Genomic DNA, 15,948 nt, shown 5'->3' on the forward strand with positions numbered 1-15,948 from the left:
GTTTATTACTGACCACTTTTACCAAATATTATTTTTAGAGAGTTAGGGTAAATAGAGGCTTAATAATATAAATAATATTTGATTTATCTTTCATGTAATCAAGGAACACTTTAGACAGTTACAGTGCAATAGAGGAGAATCATAAGAGCAATTATGTTTATAAGAAAGTTTTTTTTTTTTTTATTATGTAATAATCATTAGTTCATGTAAATATAAATGTCATAATGGAGCATTGTGTTAAAATCAGCTCAAATGTCACCACATTCAGCAATTCGTCCCCTCACTCTTCTTCACAATGTCAGCTAATTTTCCTATTTAGACCTGCTGTTATTGAGTTTAAGTGAAATCTCTTGCTCAATGACACATCAGCAGGACACTTGGCTGCTGATGGACACAGTTATTATGAACCTGCATCTGTCTGACCGACATCACTTCACTCCCCCTCTCATGAAATATTTCTTGTTACAGTTTATCCAGTTGTGCTCAGTGTTTGAAAAAAAAAAGCAAACTCAAGAGTTGAAAACACCCATTGCACAACAAACCATTGCAAACTTGACACTTGCCAAAGAGGGAATTTTATATAACTTAGGAGTGTCCCCAAAACCGCACAGCAGACAGACTGCCCAGATAGTGTAGGACGACTCAGACAAATCTGTTTTGCATAAAAAGAAGGTGGTGAGCTGAGAAATGGTGGGAGACAGCAGCATGGAGGGGCCATTCTTATGAAATAATTCCTCTAATCCCTCTAATAGACTGTACTTACAAGACAAAAACAGTGCTTCTTAAGTTTATTTTTGACATTGTACACTCCTCACATGCTTCTTCATAGTGGACCAACTCGTCCACAAGGAAAATAAAATATGTGCTGCAATACATAAAAGCAATTACATGCTTTATCAGTCATATAGGGAGCCTATTAGCAAAATAATAGAGTTCACTCTGTGTGCAAAGTCTCTGCTGTCTGTCTACCAACAAAACAATGCCTCTTATAATCTACTTTCATTTCTCCAATCAGTTGGTTGTCAAACACTATCCTTAATCATCATACATAACACGCACTGCATTAAAGTGGCATTCTTGTAAACACCATATCTGTAATAGAGTGTGACAAGCCGCCTTTGTTTACACCATAATAACTGGGTGTTTGAATAACTTCTCAATGACTTTAAGTAACCAGTCAGACTCACTCTGCTTCCATTCAGCTGTGCAGCATGATAACCTGGACTGACGTTTGGCTTGGAGAGGACTGTGGATTATACCAAACAGTAGGCTGAATGGGCGTCTCAGTTGTGTCACCTGTAGTCTTGAAACATCAGAGTGCATTTTATCCGCAAGAAAAAATTGATTTAATGTATATTCATAAACATAAGCATGTAAGCCACTGTTTTTTTAAACTTATTTTTAGCTATTTTTCTCATCTGGGATAATATCAACCCCACCCACACACTAGTTTATTGAAGCACACTCTTTCCATCTGCCATGAAATTCTACTAAACCTCATGGCATTTTCGCTTTAGCTTCTGGAAGAATCTGTTTAGTATCTTTCAGTTCAGATGAAGCGCTACACTAACCATGCTTTAGGGCATCTGGGATGGGCTAGGGGCCTGGCAAAGTAGGATGGGAGATTTGAGATGGTCCAGACAGGCTAGTGGGCAGGCTTGAAGTCCTGTCCTCAACAACAACAAGGACCCACACTGAAGCCGGCTCAGACCCTGCAACCCGAGAGGGCACAGGGGTCCTCCAGCGCTGCCTGGGTTGGGGATAAATGGACCCAGATGCTTCCCACAAAGGCATAGCGACCAGGCAGAGGCAATGAGGGAGGGGGGGTGTAGGTGGTAGAAAGAGAGAAAGAGGAATCTTACCTTTTTTTTTTTTTTTTTTTTTTCGCCTGGTTGAGGCAGTTGTCTGTCAGATTCCTGTGCTTTCTCATAACCACTGATCACAGAGGCCTCCGTGTAAGGAACATTGTGGGAAATGATCAGAGGAGCATTTGTCTTTGAAGAAGAATGAGAGCGGCAGCAAATCTTTAAGTCCTTTCCTGTTCCTCTTCCTGTCAAGCTGCCACCTGGACTGAATGAGAAAGAGAGAGAGAGAGAGAGAGAATGTCCCAGAACATGGTTGCATTAGTCTTAATTATTGAATCTGAATGTGAGCTGGTGCAATGTAATTCATAATGCAACATGATTTGATTGGATGTTTTTGGTATACTTGATTCAAGCTGTCACTCCACTGTTCTAATCACATTTCACATTTACAGACTTATCAAATGTCTTACACCACCTTTAGGTATGATGGTTTTACAGGGTTATAGTAAATATAATATCTATTTCTCTGTCTCTTTATTAAGATACAAGAAAATATAAGGTTACTTGTGCACAATATTTAAAAAGAAAGAAAGAAAGAAAGAAAGAAAGAAAGAAAGAAAGAAAGAAAGAAAGAAAGAAAGAAAGAAAGAAAGAAAGAAAGAAAGAAAGGGAAACTGAAATGAAAAGTCTTAGTGTGACAGTTAAAGGTCCGCAGACTTGGAATGAGATTGAGAGCACCATAAAAGAGTCTGAATCCCTGTCCATATTTAAAAAGCAATTAAAACTAAAACTGCTTCTCAAATATGTTTAATTTAAGTCTATGTTACTGCAGTTTTTTGCCTCATGTGCCTTATGTGCTGATGTGTTGATACTGTCTAAATTCTATAGGCTATTGTCTGTATTTATTGGAATTACCTTAGGTTGTTTTTAGAGCAAGGGTTAGGTTTGATCTTAGTTAGAAATAGGGATTGATTTCATAATAAATTGCACTGTTTTGCTTAATGTCTTGGGCCCCCATTTATAAGCTATGGATAGCTTCTGGGGTTACCCTTTTTACAAAACCATATCTTGCTGGAAATAATGAATACAACTTGTATACATATTTTAAATGATTTGTAAATAAAATGTGAATGAACACAAAAAAAACAAAAAACGAACTGAATAGTATCTACAGGCATCAGCCTGTATTTAGTGTGACCCCTTGACAAGAAGTAGCCCAGACACTAAACATTTGACGTGTTGGATCAAACCTGGTGTAAGACACAACAAGATCAGTTCAGTAAATCTCATATCATCACCAGAGAGGAGTTCAAGACATGTTTAGCACGAAGAGAGGTCACACTAAATACTGGATAGTTCAGTTGGTGTTTTGCTGAAATTCTTGTTCTTAACAGAATTGTTGTATTTTGTACGTATTGTATTTGAGTTGTATCCTGTGACAGAGACTGAGAAATGCATGCGTACATTATAATATGTTATTATGTCCACACACTACTGGTGGCCTTAGACAGTTCTGTGGTTACCGCGATAGGATAAATACAAAATGAGAGTCATTTTAGTCAGTTATTGAGAAAACTTCTATCATCAAAATGTTAGTGATTACAAAGGGGTTACTTCAGAGAAACGTCTTCTCTGTAAAAAGCTCATATGTAGATATAAAGGAGGATAACAGCAAGGTGGATACCCATGGCACACAGTAGCATCGTGGTTAGTGCCATTGCCTTAAAGCAAGAAGTCCAAATCTCAGCTGAACCAGAGCCTTTCTGTGTGAAGTTTGTATGTTCCACTCATTCCATGCTGGTTTTTCCCACTATCAGAAACATCTTTGTTAGGTTAATTCTCTTGTCAATGCCCTTGACATAGATACCGACATAGATCTGGAGTTGGTCCCTAGGCACCATAAGTGGCAGCTCACTTGCTCCTTGTTTGTATATTAGAATAGGTTAAATGCAGAGAATGAGGACAACAAAAGTGAACTTTATGTTACTGGACAAAAGAAAATCACAAGTGCGATAAAATTACTGTACAGAGCTGTATTTTTTAGGACTTTTTACCTAACAAATATAAACATATAAAGAAGTAATCAACATAAGATACATTATTTATATTAAGGGAGGTGGGAGGAGACGGGAGGAGGAGTAGCTGGGTGGGGGTGTATAGGAGGTAGAAACTCTAGAACACTTCTGTCCTCAGGGGGGGTTATGTTTTTATATTTAATGTGTTAGGTAGAATACACATTTTGTCTTTTAATTCTAATCTAACATATTTTTTAGCTATTTACACTCTGCATTTATTTATTTATTGTTGATGTGGTATGACTGTTTCTGTGGAGCAGTGACCATATTTTGAATTTCCCGTTGGGGATTAATAAAGTAAATCAATCAATCAATCAATCAATCTATCTATCTATCTATCTATCTATCTATCTATCTATCTATCTATCTATCTATCTATCTATCTATCTATCTATCTATCTATCTATCTATCTATCTATCTATCTATCTATCTATCTATCTATCTATCTATCTATCCGTCTGTCTGTCTGTCTGTCTGTCTGTCTATTTCAATGAAATAATTTAAATAATTACATTACCTATTACATTTTTACCAGTGTAGTAATTTGCAAACTATTATATTTCAAAAGTAACCTTCACAACAATGAGATTAAACTTCAGTCTGTATCTGCTGGTCTCCTCCCCAATGTGTTGAGTCTTCTATCAAAACTACTGCATCATACCTATAATATGAATCCTCAAATGCATAACAGTAAAGATTGACTCAAACACCGGTGCCTTCTTTTCCCTAGTGATATACACTTATTTGTCATTTGTCGTGGTGTTCCACCTGCAAAGCACAACCCTGACCTCATCCATAAGTGGGTGGTGCAATGAACTTCCATGAAAATATCTGCATATGAAGGCATTCTTTCCTCCTTTTTTATGCAGTAGCGGTTCAAAGCTCCTTTTCCACTGCAGACTGCAACGATGTGTTTCTCACCAGGGACCTCAGGAGTAACCTGTGTCACTACCAATCTGCCAGGCTCCCCTGATGCCATCCAGATGCCCCATCCTGAAACACACACCGGCCTCTTTGTTTGCTCCACTTGAGGTTTTAGGGCCTTCTTTTTTTTTCACCAACTTGGACATGCATTAACACATACAGATGCACACATGCCAGTTCACGTGTATGCACACTTTGAAACACTCACTCGCGCACACATACTCACAAGCCACCCCCTGTCTGCAGGGAGATGCAGCAAAAAAGGAATAAACGACAAATTTCCTATTTCATTTCACTAAGTCTCGCCTGCTTTAGCTCACTCCTAACTTGCCTTGCCACATCGGAAGACCAAGAGTTAAATTAGGGAGGACTAAATTTCCTGAAATGAAATGACTGTCAACTCAACTTTGCTCCATCATCTCAAAAGAGTCCCACCCCCCACCCCAAAGAAAAAAACATTCCTGGACCTTCCATTCTGTTTTTGTGTAATGAATGGCAAACACAGTTGGAAATATCAAAGCCAGCCACGTTAAGAGCCATCACTCTCGAATGAATTATGAAACAGAAAGTTGTTGTAATCTGTCTTTGATCTTGGGAGATTTGTAGGAGCCAGCAGAACGTAGCTCCTGTATATGTCATCAAGATCATTAGCAAGTGCTGACATCTATCTGATTAGGATGACAAAACAGCACCTGTGTGTGGGTGAGTTCCCACAAGCCAAATGTCATTCACATGTGTGGAAAAAAAAACTATCCATGTACTTGAATTAATGCTCGTGTATGTTTTTTACACTTCTTACCCACTAGTTGACACTTTATATGTGTGCATTCTTGGATATTTGAATGTTTTGTCCTCGTTCCACATCTGGGAGTGTGTATGTGTGTGTGAGGATGAGAGAGTGCATGCCTGCGTGGTGTGCTGGCTGGCTGTCCTGCCTTGAGGGGAGATAAATGGCTGAGTGTTGTTGTTGTCCAGAGAGCAGACACTCAGACAGCCGCTCACACATGATTAATTGTTTCCTTGTTGGGACTGGGACCAGTTGACTGTGGCTGGGCCAAGGCCTCCCACCCAGTCTTTCCAAACGTATGTGTGTGTGAGAGAGAGAGAGAGAGAGACAAGGAGAAAGGGTGATGAAAGGCAAAAAGAGAAAGAGAGGGAATGTTATGTCCTATTTTATGAGTTTGTCTGTCATTGTGCTCTCTTTTCATACATACGCGATTGTTTTGAACCCGGCTACACAGAGGAGCGCTGAGGTTTTTCAGTTGTAATGTGGTCAAAAATGATCGATAGCCTGAATTTGCCCGACGACCTTGTTACGTTTGCTTGAATCGGATTGTGCAATGTTAAAGTTCTCAATGGTCCGAAATTGTTTCCTTCCCTCGTGCAGTTATGATGCAGACACTGTGACATGTGATTAACCATGCTCTAATTACTCGAACTGAACGAAGCTGTAGGTATTGCCTTCATGGCTGCACATTGATTTCTCATAGGTCAACACAGCTCAGGTTGATCTACGGTGATGCCGGGTTTCATGGGAGTGCATGAGTGAGCCTGATGATTGATTAATTACAATTATCAGAGGCTTGATAATTCACCAGAGATGATAATAACATCAAGTGTGCTTTATTGCTCTGGCGTAAAAAGCCTCTCTGGTGTCTAAATTGTCCCCCCTGTTAATTTCTCTTCCTTCACTGTCCAATGCTTTTAAGTGCGGCAGGACAGGTGGATGGCTTGATACTGTGTGTTCAAATATTACAGGGGTTTGGGAGGGGATAAAGAGGTGGTGGTGGTGGTGGTGGTGGTGGTGGGGGGTAAAGCCAGGAGTAAAAATAGAAAACAAACTCCCTAATTGGCAGGTATCACGGGCATACGGGAAGGAAACACAGCAGGGGAGTGCTGTTGCCACAGACGTCACAGTTAAAAACACACTGCCATCCTCGCGGGGCCCATTCGGCTCGGTTGCACATTGTGGTTTAATGATGGCATGAGGATGACTCACATGCAACACTGATTCACTTTTACATTAGACCCTTAATCACAGCAGCTATTATCTCCTATTTGTGTTGATAAAGTACTGGACTCCACCAAGACTTCTGTTAAATAGATGCAAAACATTGACTCAGTGAGAGTTTGTACGTTAGTTATGTGCGTTGTTTAACAGCATAGATTGGGTTGTAGTCTGCCACCAGCTCGGTGGGTGCCCCTGGATGTATTAAACAGTATTGGTTTTGATGGAGTATTACTAAGGCCTGTTTGTGTGTCATATTTCAAAGACGACAATCACATAACACCAACCTACTTTGTGCATTCCCCACGCTTTACGTCTGGCCTATATATGACATTTATGTATTTATCTGTCAAAACCTGTGAGATGGATCATGTCATAAACAGCAAAAGCTGAAACTGTGGCCATAATCCGTCCTGACATCAAACCAAAGTCTTATGTTTTCATAGTGACTCAACCACCCAGGACAGCGTTAAACTTAAACATACCCATCTGTTTCTTTCTGTGTGCCAACATGTCAAATTGGGTTAAAATTCGGACGGGTTTAAGTGACAGTGAGACCGCGGCGTGATCCCATACTGTCTGAGCTATCCAGTGTCATGTTCACATGCTTGGATGAGTTTATCCTCATTTTCAGCTGAGTTGTGATGGCTCGCACAGAAACACACAGGAATTTTGGAGAAAAGCATGAAATACAATCCAGATATTGTATCTTGTTTTACTGTTTATATAATAAGGTGAAGTAAAACGCATATATTTTGGTTTACATTATGGTCTGACCCTGAATTTACTTTCCTTAAAGCAAGAGAAGGATCAACATCTATTTTGAGTGAATTCAAGCTTACTTTCTGCATATTTGAACATCACATTTTAGATTTAGCTGAAACATTTACATCACTCTGATTTGAGACATTTGTGTTTTAACATTTAGACACAACTTCAAGATCAAGTTCATTTTAATATTCGACAGCAGTAAACATTCTGAATCACTTTTATTAATCTAAAACTTTTGCTCAAGTGACCCCAAAAGAACAAAGATCAAAATATTAAACACTTGACAACATTGACATTTGACAACATTTGTCACACTCTATAGGCCTGATTTTCTTTTCACAAATTAATGATTGTGCTGAATGGAAAAGATCACTCCCTACTTTTTTATAGTTTTTTTCTCTTTTTTTCTTTCTTTTATTTGTTTTTTTTTACATAAAACAAAAGTATTATTCTGGCATTTAGAGCAGACAACAGATGTATGCTATATGTACATGTGATGTACTGAATATCAACAAAAAAATAAATTATTTATTTATTTATTTATTTAAAAAAAAAAAACAAAAAAAAAAACACCTATACATTTATGTACAAATGCATAAGTGCTTCAAATGTTTGTACATTCAGGCTATCTATTACAGAATCTTGAATCAGTCATTATTTTGGGAAATGAAAATGACCCGCAAAATAATGGGATAATTGAAACAAACGTAAACTGCAATTGCTCTAAATATTAGAAATGATTTTAAAATAAACCAACATTTCTAAGATGTTCTTGTTATTTTCATTAAAATATACCTAAAATCATCCTGGCTCTTGCATTTTCACATCTTAGACATAGACACAAGGCCTGATATTGTTTGAAAGCAGATGGTTCCTGGTTTTGAAAGAATCATCTGCAATCACACAACTTCTTGATACAATGACGATATAATAAAATCCATAAGCAAAGGTTCATGGGGGGTTATCATAAAATACAGCTTTTGTCTTAAAAATAATATGCCATCAGTCTCAGTCAAATCATCCAACAACTAAGTCCGGAATAAGAGCTGATCAAAGTACAAAACCAACAAATCTGATACCAGGTGAATTGATATTATACTTCAACAACAGTAACAAGCTAATGATTGGGACTTAAATGATTGATCATGCACCATAAAAGTTCAAAAGTCAATTTGAAAAACCCAGCTGTGTTGTTGAGAAAAGGGCTGCTCTGGGAAATGTAGTATGCACTATGTGACATGTAAAGTGTCCCTGTGCGTCCAAACTCAACACAACTGTTTTGCAGCATTTCAAACAGGTCAACAGGTGTGGTACACTGATCCGACAGACAGAAATGACATTGCCAGTTTGGAAAATGTCGACTGTGAAGATACAAAATACTGGACAAAGAAGAGGAAATATTTTTAGTACATATGAAGTTAAAGTTCTGGAGGATGTACGCCCCATGCATATTTTGGACATCTGCCAATGGTTCCATGTCACACACTGAAGATGCTAATCCTTTGTTTTGCAAAACATATCATAGCTATGTTTTAAGTTGATGCATAATCAGGTTTCTTGTGATTCCATAGAAAAAGTGTAGGGGAGACATTCAGGACACAGGATCATTTTGATGTGATGAATGGAGCTGAAAAGGTAGCCTGTGGTCAATCCATAATGCTTAATTGGGGCAGTTAGAGGTAGAAGAGACTTAAAAGCCTCAGTCCTCCTTGACACTGATGGCTGTCCTATAAGGGACCCTCAATAGGGCCCTCAGGTCTTTTGATAGGGCACTCGCCGCCGTCCTTTGGGGCTTTTGCACCCCCTACAATAAACAGGCAGCCCTTTGTCACCAGGAGTAGGGGGGGACTGAAGGGTTGCTCCTCGTTATTATTTTCTAAAGTAATTATACCTTATTATCTGTGTTTACTTTAGCGGGGGTGCTAGTGTGCAGGTGTGGGCCATTCGGCAATGGGGTTGGCAGTCTCACTGGTGAACGCACCCCTGAGTGTCTTTTTTTTTTTTTTTTTTAACTCTCTCCCCTCCATCTTTACTTGGGGATTTTTTGGGGGTTTTAGTAGTAGCATTGTAGCCCCGCTGCTAATTTCAACCCAACAAAAGAAACGTGCAATTAGGGCTATTATAGTAGCAGCTGCATGCTTCCTAGCTGTGCTGCAACAGCTCCGTCTTGTCCCCGGCTCAGTGAAGGGATTGAAAAAGAGGGGAGCAGCAGGGCCTGCACCAACAGCGGCATTGGTGAAGAGAGAGAGAGCTGGAATGGTCACAGTAGCCGCCGATGTCTGCAGAACAGAGCGGGAAAAATATAGCCTCAGAGCCTGGAGTGTTTCTTCAGTGTAGACACAGCAGGGTCTCTCGCCCACAGGCTTGTGGGCCTTTGAGAACAATGGATCTGCCATCTCCCAACATGAAGTGTTATGAAATAGTCCTCGCCACAGTTCCATTGGCTGAGCTCTCGCTTGGAGTCATGTGGTCTCAGATCTGTGTGGGCCAAGCAAAGTCATTTGCAAATAAGAAAATGCACTTCTGAAGAATCAAGGCTTTCAGAAGGACTGGTTCAGAGATTTTGCTGCATTCAGTAGTTCTATACTTGATACATCAGCCATATAATATAATAAAACTTACCATGACTTTGGTTGGAAGAAGAAACTTTTCCACCACAAACTAATGAACAAAAACACAAACATCTGCCATTTGAAAAACCAAGCCATTGCTTAGAATTTTTAATCAACCATAACTAATCACGTATTATCAAAATACTTTCATGGCAGATTGTTGTGTAATGCTCCCCTGTATGGTAGGGTCATCAATATCAGCAGTTATGAGCCCGCATATGCGTGTCAAGCTGTATCATGTGGGTCACAACGGAACAACAAAAATGTTTGCAGAATTTAAAAGCAATGATTAAATTGAATAGAATATAAAGAAAGAAAAACGGGTGCGTGGAACTGCTGAAAAGCCTGCCAATCTGTATGGGGTTGAATATCGAGGGCCCATGGAGGCCCCTGATGGTGTCAAACACAAGGGACCAATCTTACGCTCTCAGCACAAACAAAATGGTCACAGGTCCTCCTCTGTTGCTCTCACTTAGCGATTCTTTCACTTCACTGACTTCCCAACCCTTAGAATAATCACCAGGCCCAGTTAGTCAGTTTCAAGGGCAGATCTCTGCATCCTGTATGGACGAGTCAAAGCTCATTCGATGGACACCAGACCTTACTTTATTTCCTGCCAACAAAATATTATTTCGTTATTGACATGTATACAAGTAGCAGCTGGAGCATTGTTTTTCAATGACAATATGGGTTGTGCACTCAGGAGAACTGTTTGGCTGTGATATGCAGCTGATTGGGATAATAACTAGTAGTAAACAGGGATTTTGTATTTTCCCAGGAGAGAAAAGCAGACTGTCAGATGCTTGTCAGCACACTTCCAGTTGCCAGCATTTAAATGCTTGACCGGAGCTAACAGACTTCCACTTCCATCTTTATTCCAGCCTTTAATGCCAAAATCTGAATGCAACACTTTGAAGTGCTGGCTCTTTCCAAATATAAACTAATGCAAAACAGCAAATAGGGCTGGTAAATCAGCACCATAAGGGAAAACTAACCAAGGCTAGAACGAATGGCCACCCACAGGAAGAAGGTAGTGGTGGTGGAAAATTTCTCTAATGTGTGACAGAAATGAGTATTATCATAACAGAACTCTACTTACATAACAGCAGCGATGGACTGTTGTTGAATTAACAAGTAACAAGATTTTAACAAATAATATGATTTTTAATGTCAAAACTGGTTGAACTTCTCCAAACACTGTTGCTTGTGGAAGTGACGTAGAAAAAGTCCACACTAAATGTAAGAGGAATGAGAACGGGTAGATTAATAAAACAAACTGAACAAATCTAAAACAAAAGATCAGACTTAAAATTACATGACATTATGGCACATCTTTGTTAACTTTACTAAATATTGAGTTATTTTCTCTTCAGCTTCATTTTAGTGATTTTTAACTCATTTTCTATTTATTATTTCCCTCCAGTGAGCCACCATATTTTAAATATCACTCATTTGTGTTTTTAAGAAAAATAATTCATCTTTTAATTGTCTACAATATTACTTTACCGGTTTGTCAAAAGCAATTTTACTATGAACAATATACATTTGTTTTACATGAACATTTTCATTCTTCATTTTTACTGCTGAGTTGCTCATGAAGTGAATAAATATAGTGCATTAAAAGTAATTTTCCATCTGAAGCATAAGTTGCCTGAAAGGTAAATACTCAAGTACAAAAATTGTACCTAGAGATGAGTAATTAAATAAATGTATTTAGGTTACTTTCTCCCTCTGGAGGAGGCAGATGGATGTTGTTTTCAGGATGAAAGCCGCTCTTGCAGCCTTGGTCTTACTGGCATCCATTTCACCTCATTAGGACCCGGGGACTGAGAGTCGACAAAACACTGAGAGAAATCATTTTGCCGGGGGAGTGTGGCGGGGATAAATTGGCCTCTGGTTCAGTACGAGAGTCCCCGCTGTGCCAAGCGGAAGAGAAGGGCCTGGCTGGCAGTAGGGGCAGGCCCAGGCAAGGCAGGCTGGGAAGCCCCATGCTGAGACCCCCTCCCTGTCTCTGACAAACACGGCAGTGGATAATCTCTCCTTCAGGGACTCGGCCCAGCGCTGTGGGGCTGAGAGGGAAGGGGGCTGTTATACAGCACAGTGCAGAGGAACTGCCTTTTGTATGTGTGCAGCATGCATCACAAGAACACTTACACACACTTGTTTGCATGGTGTGTATTTCCAGCGTGCACTGCATTTGCACATCTCCATTTCTGTTCTTGTACTTTCTCTCTCCTCAACTCTCCCAGAACCCACTTTGACAGCTTCAGTAAACAGAACCAGGCATAAAAGTACAGCTTTCACAATACAGATAAATTCTGTTGAGCACCTGAACTTTACTAAGAGCTTATAAAATTAACATGGTCCAAATTTAATGCACAATGTCAGAGGGCAAGAACAAGCTGTCCATTACAGGTAGCTTGTGTTGACCTGGCAGATGCTCTTCTGAGGAGATCAAGAGCTTATACAAAGACTACAATTTGTAAATACTTTTAGCAAATCCCTGACTCATCTTCTATTGAAAGAAAATAATTGCAAAGATGGGATTTAATCAAGTAAGATCTGCTTGGGTGAAACAAAAGACCATAGGCCATATGTCTAATAAAGACCATGCAAGCATCACTTAAATTTAGTAAATGGTGATGTAAAATGAATTAGGGAAATTAATGCAATCATATCTTGTTTATTTACAGTTTGAGTTATGCTAATATGCTTCCTGAAGAAAAGCAAGATGAGTTTCATCAGGTTACATGAAACTGACCTGTCAATACGTGAGACTAAATATTAAGCCAGATAAGAACTGGTGTAGCAATTAAACTATGATATTATTTTTCATGCCAAATATGACCATGTAAACAGTATCAGTAAAAACGCTCAAACAGAAGGTTTTCTCCAAACACTTTACTGCATCAATATTTCTTACAAAAAAAAAAGGGAAACAAATGAACATCCTCAGATCTCTGGCCGTGGTGTGTGGTCAGCCAATATTATTCAAATATTAAAAGTCCATATCCAATGTCACGAACACTGAAGGGTCATGTCAGCTGCTACGACGTCTCCATCTTGTAACCATGTTTTTCCAGCTCTGCTCTGCAGGGAGGAAAAGGAAAATAGAAAGATCAAGTCAGCAGAGATGATTACAGGTGGGTGGTTGAGGCATAAGTACCCTCTGCTATTGATTGTGAGAACCATTAAGAGAAGGTAGACAGAAAAAAATATATAAATATTGCATAATGCGTAGAGCTATGGTTCTGATGATTACATATACTATATGGCAGCTGTGGCCTTTAACAATAATGATATCTTTAAGAAACAGCTTAATAGCATGGGTATCATAATTGGTCTAAATAAAACAATAGTATATTACCGTCTAAAGTGTACTCAAATAAAAACAGAGCAGCCACTTATATCTCTCAGCAGTTATTGATTATTCAATAACTTGGTGTGAGCATAAGCCTTGAAAGCATAAGCAATGCAATAATGACTTTGATGTGTTAAATGTAATCCTCTGTTAAACTATAGTTTAACCTATAACACATTTTGTCTAAAATTTTTAATTTAATATATTTACAATGTACCTGTGGGGAACGTTCACACACAATTTAATGATACGACAGTCATAAAGGGCAGTCATACAGCAAGTGTAATTATACTTTCCAAAATACAGGACATGATCATCCCAATCAAATATTAACCCTGTAATAATAACTATGACCTGAAATTAAAATTCCAATTAATACCAAATATATTTGTAAAGTGCAAGTATTAAAACGATCATACTATTGAACAATCTCGCCTTTGACAAAAATAGCCATGACAATGAATCACTGTGGTTGTGTTGTGTGGTTAAATATTGTATTGTTGAATTTAATACTACACATGGATGAGCCAAAATAAGACATGACCTTTCACTGTGAATAAAAAAGAAGAATAAACCTCAACAACAATAAGTTTAGTCTTCAAAGCACAGGTGGTGTTTGGAAGTGCAATTTGTGTCACTCTTCACTCTGAGTTACTGTCATATATTTGAGCAACAGTTTTTGTCAACGACCTAATGGACGCACTAATGGTGACATCAATTCGTGATATCAATTATATATGCAATATTCAGTCATTCCAAACGTAACTCCAATTAATGTTTATATTCACGGTATGTCTATGGGTTCGCAATGCATGTTTCTACATTTAGATGGTTATGAATTATGATCACAATGCATCTAATGATTTTAATTATGCAGCTGGGAGTTTTCATTTCAGCCATTTCATTAAAGGGACTTTTAAGAAACATATACATTGCAAAGGTGCTTTGTTTAGTGAAAATACCTTTTACTCATTAGAGAAGTTAGTTTAAAAACTCCGGTCCCACCAACTACAAAATATTTAACTAGCTGATCCAAGTCAGAGTCATTTTGTCAATGTATCACACTCAATTATATACCAAAAAGAGTGTCAGGTTATAGAAAAGTGTATCTAAATATGATCAATCCTGGTGTTGACTGGTTACCTTAGTTGATTTGAGAAATCATCCTCTACATTGTCATCATCCCAGTTGTCTTCCCAGACATGAGCGTCTTCATCTTCATCCAGCCCCGTCCAATCTGGGGTGCAACAGTACACGCAGTTATACAACATTTTAACCACAGTATCAAATGGATACATAACTACATCAAATCAAACAAACTGGTACTGCTGTAGGCCTGTGACCATCCACTAAAACTGTATGACTGTGATTTCTAGACTTGTGCTAAGTAAACACAGCTAAGCTAATGTTAGCTTGCTGGCATGATAATGGCTTGTTAAGATAGCTAATATAGTAAGCGTAACAAAACTAAACTTGAAAGGAAAACTCAATGTAGACATGAAATATCAAGCAAAGGGGTTCTAGCATTTATAAGCAACGTCACGACTATCCTAAATCGGCTACCTTCAGTGTTTACCAGCAATTTCTTTGCTAATGCTAATGCTAACACGGCTAGGCTAGCTGAGTCACCGCAGCAGGGCCCGGTAATGTTAAGTCCTAACTGTTGTTTACCGTAAGTATATTGAAAACAAAGACTAGTGTGATTTAAGGCCTATGTTATTTACCTTCAGCGGGGAATTCTTCAAACTCATCGTCTTCCTCCAGTAAACCGAGGTCCACGGTCTGTTTCTTCTCTGACATGTTGGCTGCGTTGCGGCTGTGTTGCTGTTAGGTAATGAATGGTCTGTCTAACGGAGGACTTTGTGAGGCGTTCAAGAGCTTCCTGAGGGTAGTAGTTGCGCACTGTCTGCGCAGGATCAAATCAGCGCAGGAATCAAAGTATTTTTTTGAGAGAGCAGGTTACATTTAATCTGAAGTAACCTCAGTGTGTTATATTGTGATCAGTGTGATTGTGGATGCAGACTAGTAGTAATATATGTCTTTTATTTTATTTATTTTATTTTTTTTACACTGGGAGCAAAGAAGAGGTTTGAGCACAAGAGTAATTTTAGCTTGGGCTGTGTGTTTCAGGTGGTACCTTCTCTTTGCTGTAATAATCCAGTGACCTAAAGGGCTTGTTGCAGTTGTCTAATGAGCTTGATTGGTTATTGTGCTTGATTAATCTTTCTTCAGCTATAAAATGTAATGCGACTTTTGATGTGCATGAAAGCTGGTATTACCTACTTAGCATTATATCTGTCCAGGGGGTGGTGCTCTCATTGAAATTTTCATATTTGCATTTTGCATGTTTTTTCTTCCAAAAAAATAACAATAACAAAAAAAAATAAAGAT

At 38.7% G+C, this 15,948-nt stretch overlaps 1 long non-coding RNA gene across 2 annotated transcripts; it reads right to left on the minus strand.

Annotated features, from left to right (window-relative positions):
- Nucleotides 1–1,461: 1,461 nt before the first annotated feature.
- On the minus strand, nucleotides 1,462–15,435 carry LOC115428909 (uncharacterized). Of its 2 annotated transcripts, XR_003936705.1 has the most exons (4): nucleotides 15,282–15,435; nucleotides 14,701–14,794; nucleotides 13,137–13,286; nucleotides 1,462–1,474 (listed from the first exon to the last, which is right to left on the minus strand). It is a non-coding gene; the product is annotated as an uncharacterized LOC115428909 (long non-coding RNA). The 2 variants fall into 2 exon arrangements; XR_003936704.1 differs by lacking the exon at nucleotides 1,462–1,474 and having other exon boundaries at nucleotides 13,081–13,286.
- Nucleotides 15,436–15,948: the final 513 nt, after the last annotated feature.

This window comes from Sphaeramia orbicularis, chromosome 11, assembly GCF_902148855.1.
Source record: "Sphaeramia orbicularis chromosome 11, fSphaOr1.1, whole genome shotgun sequence".
In the NCBI taxonomy this organism is placed as follows: domain Eukaryota; kingdom Metazoa; phylum Chordata; class Actinopteri; order Kurtiformes; family Apogonidae; genus Sphaeramia; species Sphaeramia orbicularis.